The sequence below is a fragment of the Thunnus thynnus genome, chromosome 15, assembly GCF_963924715.1.
Source record: "Thunnus thynnus chromosome 15, fThuThy2.1, whole genome shotgun sequence".
NCBI classification, from domain to species: domain Eukaryota; kingdom Metazoa; phylum Chordata; class Actinopteri; order Scombriformes; family Scombridae; genus Thunnus; species Thunnus thynnus.
Genome location: NC_089531.1, coordinates 8092526 through 8106523, shown reverse-complemented (window position 1 = coordinate 8106523; position 13998 = coordinate 8092526). Strand labels below are relative to the sequence as shown.

Here is a 13998-nt window from a genome sequence, read left to right as displayed (position 1 = left end):
TAGTAAAATTCCTTCATTTTGGTTCACATGGACGTGTCATTTCCAGCTACCTTCTTTGTTTGGGTTTGGAAAAAAAGGGATGTAACTTACGAGAAAGGGTTGAAAATCCAGTCAGCTGCACAACAACAAAGATTTTCAAACATTTTCCTCAAAGGTTTTCTCTCATATTCTGTCTGATGTAGCTAATCTTGTATGATATTCCTGTTTCAGAACTAAACCTGCAGCAAATTAAAGATAAAGACTTGTTGCATTTAAAGCAACAAGTCAACTTGAATTTGCCAAAGTGTCAACAAACTGAAGGTCATTGATCAGTAGGTTTGCATCTTATTTTTGTCCAACATTGACTCATCTTTAGATTCTTGTAGCCCAAAATAATAAAAATGCCTCAAAGGGATTTATGACCTGCACATGTAACACCCTCAACCGTTACTATTATTATTGAAGGAAGTGCTATTGTGCAGTCGGCAGCGTATTGAGACCGTTTCAGTTTCTTCCTTCTTCCTGCTGTAGGTTAAATATAAACTTCAGTTCAAGGTATTTCATTTCTCCTTCATAGAGCTATTCAGTCTATTCACAGCCTGCAGATACTATTCTTATTTCAGAATGAAACTTGCAGCAGAAGGAAAATAAGCTTTAAAATGAAGACCGTTTAACAACATGATTTTACAACAAATTAAAGGTGATACACTGATAAAAATGAACGATTGCAGTGAAATTGGGGAAATACCAATGTTGATCTTGTCCAGTATCAACTAATCTTAATAAAATTTTATTTATTCAGCTCAAAATTACACATTTGTCTCAGCACAGAGGACACGCCTATTTTAAACTCTTCAATTGTTGGTAAAATTTTGAAGACAATTTCTGTTAAATTCAGTTAAAATCTCTTATTTTTTGTAATCTTGATAAAAACGCATGAACTTGTTTTCTCTCTAACTTCAAACGAAAAAGATAAAGTGCTTAAGATTGTATATTTTTCTACACCATCTCTTCTGTTATGTCTGCAGAAGATTTACTGCGTCAGTGTGAACATGTCTGGCAAACAACAGGAACATGATGTTAGAGAAGATTTCTGATTGTCTGATATAAACATTACCAAAAAAACAGACAAAAGTCAAACACGTTAAGCCATGAAGTGTGATTCAGTCGGTGGATTTTAAGGGTCAAACCAGTCAGACTGTTGATAAATGCAGCTTTAAAGCACAGTGACCTTTTAAACTGAGCACAATTGTTTCTGTTTTACTTCACAACAAAACAAAACATTTTCCAGCCACTTTTCTTTTGTCCAGTCTTTCCCGCACACACACACACACACATGCACATTTGGCTTTCCAGTGAACTAGCTGAAGCTCCTGAGGGGAGGTCATGCCACGGGGTGGGGTTTCCGTAATTGTCGACGGCGTGATGTCACCGACCGGGGCTTTCCTCCATGACGTCAGGGGGGGCGGGCAGCAGCAAGCGGCGGTGGCGGCGGCGGCGGTGGCGGCGGGGCTGCAGCCAGAGAGAGCGAGCTGCAGAGATTACAGAGCTTCAACGCCGAGCTCCCGGAGCCCCCCAAACCCGAGAGCAGAGAGGCGGGCACGGTAACACGGGGACTGTTCCCACGTAGAGATCCTAGACAAGAGCGAGAAAACGCAGGGAGGGAAGCCGGGATAGGTGCAGCCCAGCCTCTCCTGTCGAAGAAATCCGGTAAGTGCCCGGTAGTGAACCCTCTTGTCTGTGCTGCTGTATGTTAGAGATGTCATGGATTTCAATTACCTGGATTTATAGAAACAGGAGAGAGTGATGCAACCCTACAATAACTGATTATTTTTTGTATAATTATTCACAAGCATTTATTATCTGCCAGTGAGGAGGCTCCATTCATGCTGAAAACAGCCAAATTATCATTACAGAAAGGACAAGAATCTCATAAAACATATGAGCTATGAGGCTGTTACTGTACATGGAGGGATTATACAAATCCTGCTTCATGTCTTGAAATAACCAGAAACTATAAAAAAAACCAAAATGTCTTCATCTTCTGTACAGTCATTGTCCAAGTCATCCAGGATGTCTGAGAGTTAAACTGCTCCCCTAGCTTTTCCCCCTTAAAACATTCCTGTCTGCTCTGCCACTCCCCGGCTGATGTTTGGTCTGAGGACATGGTGTGTCTTTCCTATGAGGGGCAAAGTACATCTTTCAAACATGAATTTAATGAGAAAGCTGGATACATGAGCCAACAGCGGAGCCCAATACAGCAGAGATATTATGATAAAGAAGCCTGTTAGAGGAGGTGAGGTAAAGGCACTGAGCACTGCTGACACTCAGGATGATTATGTGAATATTTTGGAGGTTTATTTCTATTTGAGGCCAGATTTTGTATGTTTCAGCATCATAATATATTGTATTGTGTTCTGGTAGCGTTTATATAATGTAGGTTTCACGTGAACATCATTACAATACTATAAATTATTAATATTTCCAACTGTCTGGGTTAGAAAGGGTGAGGTCTGGCTCAAGTGTAATTAAATACCCATTAAAGAGTTGCACTGTCATAGGCACAGCTGTGAATTTTTGTAGTAAGTCGTAACAAGCTATTCTTTGTGTTCATGTAACCACTTTCATATTGCAATAGACATATTTTATAATTAAAGAATGACTGAATAACTCTTTATTTAACATGTTTGATTTAGTGTATAACAGATGAAAGTGTTAGATTTGTTTAGATTTAATGGATGATAAGTGTTTGTTGAAGGTGTTGACGGGTTTTCTGTTGGTTGTAATGCAGAACAGCAATTATAAATGATCATTATTTACCTTTGTTTGAACATTTTTAAGTGGTGAGGTGGATGGGAGTTGACGTCAGGAGCAGCCGAGCGCTCATTCTGTGACTAACTTAGTTGTCTGAAGTGTACTGATGCAATAACCCCACCCAACTGAAGAGTTAATATGCATCAGTTCCACTTTTACTTTTCATGATTTGATACCAGAACTACAGCTCGACCAAATCAGCATGGCGGAAATTATTCAGACAGTATTATTTTTTCACAGACATAACACATGAAATAGCAGCACAGCTAAAGATATGTTTGAGGTTGTTTGTTTGGAAGCAGTTTCGCTATTAGATAGTTTGTCCACCATGAAATAAGAAGTTTCTTTTCCCCTTTGAGAAAAGCACATGTGAAATTCAGTCTTTCACATGTGAACTGAAACGTTTCACATGTGATGTTGTGATTTCACATGTGAACCTAAATTTCACATTCGGAAAGCACATGTGTATCTCAAAATTCACACGTTAAAAAAGACAACATGTTTTTAGCTTTACATGTGCAAAGGATAGTGTCACATGTGAAGTGAAACATTTCATATGTGAACTTAAGTTTCACATTTGGAAATCATATGTATAGCTTAAAATTCACGTGATTAAAAAGACAACATGTTTTTAGCTTTACATGTGCAAAAGATAGTGTCACATGTGAAGTGAAACATTTGGAAATCACATGTGTAGCTTAAAATTCACATGTGATAAAAAAAGACGTGTAGCGTAAAATCCCATGTGTAGCGTAAAATTCACATGTGATATAAAAGACAACATGTTTTTAGCTTTACACGTGCAAAGGATAGTGTCACATGTGAAGTGAAACATTTCATATGTGAACCTAAATTTCACATTCGGAAAGCACATGTGTATCTCAAAATTCACATGTGAAAAAAGATAACATGTTTTTAGCTTTACACATGCAAAGGATAGTGTCACATGTGAAGTGAAACATTTCATATGTGAACTTAAGTTTCACAATTGGAAATCATATGTATAGCTTAAAATTCACGTGATTAAAAAGACAACATGTTTTTAGCTTTACACACGCAAAGGATAGTGTCACATGTGAAGTGAAACATTTGGAAATCACATGTGTAGCTTAAAAATCACATGTGATAAAAAAGACGTGTAGCGTAAAATCACATGTGTAGCGTAAAATTCACATGTGATATAAAAGACAACATGTTTTTAGCTTTACACGTGCAAAGGATAGTGTCACATGTGAAGTGAAACATTTCATATGTGAACCTAAATTTCACAATCGGAAAGCACATGTGTATCTCAAAATTCACATGTGAAAAAAGATAACATGTTTTTAGCTTTACATGTGAATGCAAACTTTACATGTGAAAAGGATAGTGTCACATGTGTTAAATGAAACATTCACATGTGATAAAAGACATGTTTTGAATGCAAACTTTTATATGTGAAAATCAACATTTCACATGTATACTTGAGCTTTTCCCTCCATATAAAACAGACATTTCACATGTGACATGATTTAGCATGTGCTAAAAGACATGTTTCAAGTTTTACATGTAACTTGATATGCACACATGTAAAATAATGTCACAAATAATTTAATATTACATAAAGTTTGTGAAAGGCAACATGTTATATAATCAAAGTTGGGATTGTCTTTTAATGTGTACAATATTGGTCACAATTAATTTATAACCAGATATAAAGGATCTGTATCAACAATGTGTGTTTATGTGATGCATTTATATTAAAAAAAATAGATCAATATTAGCACATACATGATGCAGATTTTGCTGCAATAATTAATCGATTAATCGATGAGTCGACTGAAAGAAAATGAATCAGCAACTATTTTTGTCAGAGATAAAAATAATCATTAGTTGCAGCCCTATTCACTGCAGATACAATCTAGTCTCATCATATTGGTGCATCACTGAAAGTACAGGCTAAGAGTTGTTTGCAGATGCTAATTTGAGCAGCGCTGATGGAAGAACTGTACTGGAAACTAACCTTAAACCCTGGATATCTTAGTTCACATCTGGTTTCTGTGAATATTTTTTCATTGGCCCCAATTCTGCCTCAAAACAGCTCATAGAGTTGACAAGGAGAAGCCATTTAAGGTTGTTTCAGGACAGGTGCAGCTCTACAGCATATCAGATAGCTCACAAAACCAACTTTAATGTTTAATGATCTTAGGATGACATAATAGCATTTTCTCTGGTTTGTTTCTCAAGATTTTAAAGTCATCATTTGATAAACCACAACATCTTTCCACATTTGCACTGTATTTGGTGTGATGGGGAAATAAAATCCTTCATATGATGATTGCAAAACATGCACCATATGTTATTATTTTGTTGAAAGTTAATCCTAACCAGACTGTCTTAAAAAAAACCAGCACATTTCATGCAGGATGTGAGGTCAAACAGTCTGATTTCTGTCCTCTCGGTTTGTGTCGGGAGCAGTTCCTCGTGCTCGTGACATGTGTTTGGACATTACCTCATCCAGAGGAGGGTTGGGTTCCCGTATCAGCGCTCGTCTCAGGTTACAGACAATAGCTGGGAATTACACACTCAGTTGTCAAATGTACTGTCTGTATCCGTGCATTGTGCTGCCGTTTCCTCTCTGAAACCTGAATCTACACTTGTCCAGTTTACTACAGTTACTGCTGCTCACATCATCTGTCTCTGTGCAGGCCTCAGTATGTGTGGGTGGTGGTGGGGGGTGGTAGTTGTGAGTATGTGTGTGTTTTAATAGGTGGTGTAAAGGGGCTCAGAGGTATGCTCTTTGCGACAGTAGCGCCTGCAGGCCTGACATTAAACATTCAACAACTCAGCAGTATAGCTCCTGAATGCTCCCTCTAATTATAGAAGCTCCCAGCCTGATTCTCTCTACCTCCACCTTCAACTGCATCGCTCTGAACTCTCAATGTACCTCGTATGTGTGTGTGTGTGTGTGTGTGTGTGTGTAGTGGTAGGAGGCGGCGGGGGGGTGAGAGTGGTGTTAATGACACTCAATGTGAAAGAGAGAAAATGCTCCATCCCTCCATTTGTGTACCCATCTGCCTCCAACTGCATTTGTTCCTTACGATTCAATGTTCAAGGTTTTCCTGATTTGATGATTGTTTTTGTCTATAAAACATAACAAAAAAAAACAGTGAAAATTGGTCATAACAGTATCTTAAGAGTGAGGGTGATGTCTTCCAAAGTCATATTTTGTCCAACCAACAATTCAAAACTCAAGTACAAAAAAATAGACTGTAATGTAAGATGAAGAAAAGCAGCATTTGAAAACCTGAAACCATCAAATATCTGGCATTTTTGCTAAAAAATGATCTAAATGATTAATTGAATATTTACATAGTTACAATTAATTCTCTGTTGATCGACTAATCGATTCACTGACTAATCGTTGCAGCTCTAATAGATAGCGCTGTCCTATCTTGTCCTGTTTTATTGGTAGAATCAAACCTAGTATTTTTTTAATTGCACCAGAGTATTGAAAGCACTAAAAGTTAGCATTGAAGCTTTTGGTCAAGACTTCTTTGCATATCAAAGATTTCCCAATTAAGTTTGCAAATTTAACATTTTTTGCCTGAAAACAAGCAAAAGAAAAATGTTGAAAACAGGAATGAGCGTGGATGAGATGGACGCAGCTGTTGTTAGTCGACTTAACGCAAATAACAGCAGGTTACAGCAGGTTTTTAGAGCTTTTTGAGTGACATTTTTCAAATACAAGTAATTACTTGACCTATTATTGATATAAAACATATTGATTATAGCAGCTTCAGGTTTGCATATTTCTTCAATTAACATTAACTGAAACCAGAGCACAGTGTCAAACTGAATAATGAAGTGAAACGAACTTGCAAATCAGTTTGATAATCAGGCTACTGAAACTCAAAAATATCCATTGATATCCAGCCCTTCTCATCTCATCTTTGTATCAGAGAAATATTCACAAATATGCTTCCACTTCTTCAACAAGCACTAGATTTTAAGAGATCCTTCTGCAAATTCCTCTTAAATTGAATCCATTTAACCGATTACTCAAAAAATTCAGTGACTTTTCGTTGACAAAGAGTTTCTTTCAGTCAGTAATAAACAGAAAGACAGAGGAGAGATTACAGACACACTAGTTTCTGCCGTCGTGTATGCAGCGTCATTACTGTGTCCATATGGAAATTGTCCGCCGTTCCAACTGTTCCACTTCCAGTGAAAAAGGGTGTGTAAACATCATCATAGATAACACATCTTCAACCACTTACTCACATACACACACACACACACACACGCACACACACACACACACACAAACACACATTTCAAATGTCTTTCAGATTCATTTGGTGTTGATTTTAGGGTGTTAAATGAAACAAAAATCTTAGGGTGAGCAACATTTTGCCAGATGTTTGGATGGTTTTCTTGGTGAGAGGTTTGTTCTCTCACTTTCTCTCTCTCTCTCACACACACACACACACACACACACACACACACACAGTGCATATCTTGTGTGTAGGCTGTATTCCAGGGAAGAGCGGACCATCATTTCTGGTTGTGAGCATGGTTTTTCCACAGAACGAAGGGCTGCTTCCCTTACGGGTGATATCATTCCATCAACTCGCCCACATGTACGAGCCAAAATCTAATCACTTTGCTTACAAAATAACAGCCTATATACAGCACCTTGTGTGGGTGGCTCTGCTGGTCGCAAAGTGTTTCTTGTCGATGTGTGAAATATTGACAGTAAACAATAAGTACTTCATGTTCTGTGCAAGAGTAACTTCAGCTCTCTTCAGGCTGTGTTTGACTAAATAATGATTCTAGTTTCATCCAACTAGATTTTTCCATGAACAAATACTGTTACTGGAAGTGAAACAGCTTAATTTTATGACCGTAACAGTCCACTTAAGCTTTCAACTTGAAAAGGCACCAGCAATGACTGATCATGGTATCTTGGACTTCTTGGTATTTTCTACAGACCGATAAGGTGTACTCTTTTTATCTACAGCTGCGTCTGGCACCATTCTGGTGATTCAGTGGAGCAATTGGCTTTGTGAATTAATGTTTGAACGCATGATGAACGGGCAAGAGCATGAGACACTTGTAAAAGATTGTGGTGTTGTTGTAAACAGCATTCGGAAGTGTGAAACTTAACCATTAGAGAAGGATCTTTTGTAGTATTAATCACCACTAATTTAAGGCAACTCTCTGCTCACAAAATCCAATTGGAACTGTTGTGGATAGTTATTGCGTGTTCATATTACTATTATTATTACATCCAGCCGAGCATTAATATGAGTTGGTGAACACTTGTGGTTTTCTCTGGTGGGTTTTAGTTTCAATATTGGTTTTGTGCTATCGTGTGAATTCAGAAGACTTGGATTGTAGAGCATTGGCCTTTTTTTTTTTGCTCCACCATTAAAAATTTAGTTTCCTGTTCATTCCAGTCGCTTCAGAGAAAGGCTGGGAGATGTGCCAGCTAAGTTGCTGGCTGTTACCATTTATGCAAACATGAGGGTAAGAAATTTATTTGTTTTTAGCCACGCTAGCGGAGTAGTGAAGTCTAGACTGAAATATCTCAACAATGCCATGAAATTTTGTACATACATTCATGGCGGCCCGAGGATGAATCCCACTGACTTCGGTCATCCTCTGACTTCCCTTTAGCGCCACCATGTGGTTGACATTTGTAGTTTTGAGTGACATTTCTTGACAGTTATTGGATGGACTTCCATCAAATTTGGTGCAGACATTCGTGTCCCCACCAGGATGAATTGTAGTAACTTTGTTGATCTCTTAATCATTCGTACCTGCAAAACTAATGACACTCCCATCAGCCTCAACTGTACTCAGTGTTTAGTGCTATTTAGCAAAATTGTAGCATGCTAACATGCTAAACTAAGTTGGTTAACCTTGGTAAACAGCAGCATTTAGCTCACAAAGTCACTAGCATGGCTCTAGACTTGTTCATTTTAGTGTGAAAGTTCATTTTTTAATTTGGATGTTGAAGCTTGTGAAGTGTTCATCAGTCAAAAGCTAGTGAGTGGACCTTAAAGGTGCAGTGTGTAGAATTTAGTGGCATCTAGTGGAACAGACTTGGCAGAAATGGAATATAATATTCATAAGTATGTTTTAATTAGTGTATAATCACTGGAAAATAAGAATTGTCATGTTTTTGTTACCTTATAATGAGCCCTTTGTATCTACATAGGGAGCAGGTCCTCTTCCTCTTCCTGGTTGGACACGAACCAGGGACATTTATATTTAGTTATATTTACCTGAAAATTTTCCTTTTACCTCGACGAACATCCTATCTAGGACTACAGTTGGACTGAGCAGGTCTCAGGTGTGAAAGTGAATGTGTGAATGTGAGTATAACATCTGGATGTTGAAACAGGGCAGGGCCGTTCTGAATTATTAATTAAACAAAAATGATCCTAAAGTTTTAAGGTTGTCTGATGAAGGCAGCTGTGTGGTAAGAGACTGCGGTGAAGTCACCCAGAACACTGTGAATCAACACTGACTCATGAGGCTAGCACCCAGTTCTTTCTGCTCTAATGTGTCATTATAACCCAGTTAATCAGTTGTGATATCTAATCTGTGGGACTCAGCCGGTCCTTCTGCTCACTAGAAGCAGCGTTAACTCGTGTGTGTGTGTTCTTGTATTTCTACGAGAACCAAATGTTCTCACAAATATACAGAGATCCTCCAAAGTGAGGACATTTCGCTTGACCTCACTTCTTTAAAGGGAACATTTTGCCACTAATAATGTGGATGTGCAATCTGTGCTGGTGATATTTGTGGTCCATTAAAACCCTAACGACCTCAGGGCTGGATGATGCCTGACAACAGAACAATGAGTACTTTAGTGTCCTTGGGAAAGTGCAGGTAAAACAATAAAACCCCATAATAACTGTGCTCACTAGCTTTCATTAGCTACTCCAACCAGGGCCGTCATGCATTCAGTATTTCTGAGAGGGCACAATTTTTTAATGCAGATATTGTATATTATATTAATGTTCATACCAAGTTGTCACCAGTAATTATCTGCTTCGTGTTCTATGTTTATCATGAAACTGCTCCCCCTATCAGTACCTATCTAGAACTTCTAGAACTATAATGAATGACACTTTAGTTATTCACAAAAATTATTTTCAGTAAAATGTTAATAAAAAGGCTTTAAACTCAGCAGTAACGTTAGCTGGTTCACTAGTCAGCCAGATGTTGATCATTTCATGTTTCGTAACGACTGCTCACAAACATGTAGCTGTTTTACTTAAACTATATAACTCTTGACTGTTTGTAAAAATCTCTGTATGTAATTTTTTTTTTTGTTGACAAAAACAACAAACAAGTCATATTGTTTCATGACATGAGCTGAGATCGGTTGAAGTGATTTATTCTGTACGACTTCCAGAGCTGCAGTTTAGCTCTACAAGCTCTGCTGCTACTGGAAGGAACCACGTTGCCCAAACAGAGAGGGGGGACTTAAATACAGATCAAAACATACAGAAAAGCAACTCTTGTTTCTATATTATATTATAAAGGCCCGTTGTGAAAATAAACTTCAACAATTTCTAAAGCCATCCGATCTTAAGAATTCGAGTCGGCACGTGCTTAATCAAGATGAATGGGCACGACGCCATGAAGACGTGGGTCCCTATTGACAGCCTGGCTGTCAGTTTTAAGGTCAATTATTACTGTTTCTTGTATGAGTTTTTAATCCATGAAGGTTTTATATGTATAAAACGCCCAGAAAAGTGTCTATGGGCCGACACACTATTGCCCTTCTGCAAAACACTACTATGCATATTCAGTGGGCTGCATAACACAGAAGCTAGAAAACTCTTTTTGGTTCATGCACCAGGCGAGCACTTTTCATTCTATTGAAAAGGGGGCATCTTTGAGTCCAGTATCCAGTTCTTATAATACATCCGTGGTAGTTACAGGCAGAGATTGAAGTCCTTATTAGATTATTAGCCACATAAAACCTTTGCCTTAGCTTAACAGTCTCCAAACAACCATTTTCACCTTTATACCTAAATATAAATATCATTTCAAAATAAAATGTTGTCCTAGCATCCTCCAGGGCTCCGATGCTCCAGTGGAAGTTACGACTTTAGACATATTTGGGTTAAACCAGGAGTGTTTGCAAAATACAGGGCCTATTAGCTGATAGTCTCTAATTAGCTCTCCCCCAAATACACACACACACACGCACACATAATGCATTATGGTTGAGCACGGGACCACCTGTTCTGGCCAAAGACTGTCGGCCCCCGGCTCTCTCAGATTAGCAGGGTTTTTACTAAGTATCACTACAAACAAGCTAAGAGGCTGAGCTGAGCCGTCTGCTGGACCTCAGCTCTCTCTGTCTGTTCATGTTGAAACAATGTCATCAGTCAATTTGGATCACAGGCTTTTAGCTGACGTTCCTCTCCAAAGTTGATAAGATGCTCTTGAACTCTGGGGGCAGCAGCAGGCTAATCAGTTTAGTCTGATTAGTTCTAAGATAACTATGTTTTTGTTTTGTGTGACTGTGAGTCACTGTATGTAAAGGCTAAATATAAGTTTTTGTTATTTGTGTGCTTTCAGTTGAGTATTATAAAAGTTAATCATGTGAACATGTTTTATAACAAATACAGGCTGGTAAAGTGGTGTGTCAGGGCATGTTTTTCCATGCTTGGTTTGAATTAATAGCGGCATGTTAAATCTGTGCTAATCATAAATATACAGTATTAGCACCAAGTGTTTTTGTGTGTTTGTTGACAGTATGTACAAGGGTGAAGCAGCATGTTTGTGCATCTTGTGGGTGTGACATTTTTAGGTATTTAGTTGGTTTGAGGTATTTCGTTCCTGCAGCAGATCTGCAGCAGCTGAAGCGTAGAGCAGGAAGAGGAACAAAGTTTGGTGCCAGAGCAGCCTGTTTTCCTGGGAATCTGCAAAACGCAATAAACAGGATTGAAGTTCTCAGGAAACACAAACCTCAGAGCATTTAATTTTATTGCGTTTGGCAGAAATGCAGAATGAAGAAAAACAAACACGTGATGTGATTATATGAAGGAGACGTGACTGGAGAAAGGCTTGAGTGTGTAACTGTTCTTGTACTTTGAGTATAGAGCTGCAACGATAAGTCAGTTTAATTGATTAGCTGCCAAATAATAAATTAACCACTAATTATTTTGATAATCGATTAATCATTTTGAGTAATTTTTTTAAGAAAAATGTGTCTAAATTCTCTGATTCCAGCCTTCAAGTGTGATAATTTTCTGGTTTCTTTAGTCTTTTATGACAGTAAACTGAATATTTTCGGGTTGTGGACAAAACAAGGACGTTGGAGGACGTCATCTCGGGCTCTCCGGATTAATTTATTGATAATGAAAATCATTAGTTGCAGCCCTATCTGAGTATTACTTTTCTTAACTTCTACTACATTTAAAGGGGAAATATTGTGCTTCTTTCTCAGCTGCAGTTCTAGTTCCTTTGAAGATTCAGATTTTACATCTAAAATATATGATCAGCTTATAAAATACGAAGCATTAAACTTCCTAAAAGCTTGAAAAGTAGTTAATATCATATAAATAAAATATAACACTCTGATAGGGGCCATTAAACATAATGAGAACTTTTCGCAGAAAATGCTTCTGTACTTTTAGTACAAAAAATTTGAAAACAGGAAATTTACAGAGTGATTTATTTACTTTATGAGTATGAGTCTTTTGTTCTACAGTTCACTGCAACAGGTCAATGGATCTCTGTGTTTGTTTTCTTTCTTTCATTGAATACAACAACAAACAAACTACTTGCTTAAACCTCACACACACCTAGTTAAATATTTCAAGATATAAACAGGTGACAGAAGATGATGATTGACTAATGTTGTTGTCGCATACTTTATCTGTGACTATGTGACAGAGTTTTTCCTCCATTACTTCACTAAATTCTTGTAAAACTGAATTGTTTGGATTGTGCCTGTGCATATATGTGTGTGTGGACGTTCACAAGCACATATATGTAGTGTAGTGTGCACATGGTGTGTGTGTGTTTGTGTGCTGTCGTGTGAATCCTGTGCAGACGTGTCGACGCTGGCAGTGAATCAATCTGTTGCATAACAGCAATCAGCCTTCACAGCAGCACACCTGTAGCACACAGCCGATTACTCTGAAGCTCATATCTGTTAGTGTGTTTGTGTGTGCGTGTGTGTGTGTGTGTGTGTGTGTGTGTGTGTGTGTGTGTGTGTGTGTGTGTGTGTGTGTGTGTGTGTGTGTGTGTGAGTGAGGCCAGTCTTTCTTCATTATTGTCTCTCTAATGTGGAGTAACCTGCCAGAGGAGCGTACACCAGCTCAGTCTGTTCAGTCTTATAAACTCTTATTAGATGTTTATTTGTCTTATTTAATCAGTTAAATGGCTTCTTTGATTCTTAATTTTTTGCTCATCCTTCATGGTTAATTTATTTAATAAACATTGTATTTCTTATTGAGACATTTCTAATGAATGTCTTGTTTTTCTGTAGTTTTTATGCTCAGTAAAGTGCTTCTGAAACTGGTGAAGATGCTGCTACACTGATATTTCTCAGTGTTTGCAGATGCCTGCATTTACATACTCAGGCTGAAACTAACGTTCTATTAATTGATTAATTGTTTAGTCCACAACATATTGGAAAATAGTGAAAAGTGCCCGTCACAATTTCCCAGAGCCCATGGTGACGTCTTTAAATTGGTTGAATCGTCCAACCAGCAGTGTGACGGATGTGCAGAGTGTGTGCAGCCAGTTGCAGCATGTAGGTTGGCCGTGCCCTGCAGCGAGAGACTCGAGGATCCCAAAGTGCTGAGGCACAGATTCACCGTCTAAAACAGAACAGTCTGTCTGAGAAGAGATTACCTGCAGAACATATCGCCCTCTCTCTCTCTCTCTCTCTCTCTCTCTCTCTCACTCTCTCTCTCTCTTGTCCAATTCAGAAAAACTCATTACGAACTTGAAAATGGTCCATAAAGTTTCATTATAGTGGTTTAGAAACACTGAGCATTATAGTTTTACTGTAACATCCTATAAAGACACAAGATTAAAAGCCTCACTAGTGGCCTCTACAGGCTGCAGTGTTTAGTTCACTACAGAACGCGTACGTTGGATTAAACAAACAACATGCTAAAAATTATCAGCAACTGTTTTCATAATCGATTAATCATTTTAGTTTTTTCAAAAAATGCCAAA

The 13998-nt window shown here is 38.0% G+C and overlaps 1 protein-coding gene across 1 annotated transcript in view; it reads left to right on the top strand.

Moving 5' to 3' along the window:
- Nucleotides 1-1452: 1452 nt before the first annotated feature.
- Nucleotides 1453-13998, top strand: part of rnf19b (ring finger protein 19B) — a 41339-nt gene continuing 28793 nt past the window's right edge. The window contains exon 1 of the mRNA XM_067612215.1: nucleotides 1453-1689. The gene's annotated coding sequence lies outside the window, so the exon portion shown is untranslated. The remainder of the gene's footprint in view (nucleotides 1690-13998) is intronic.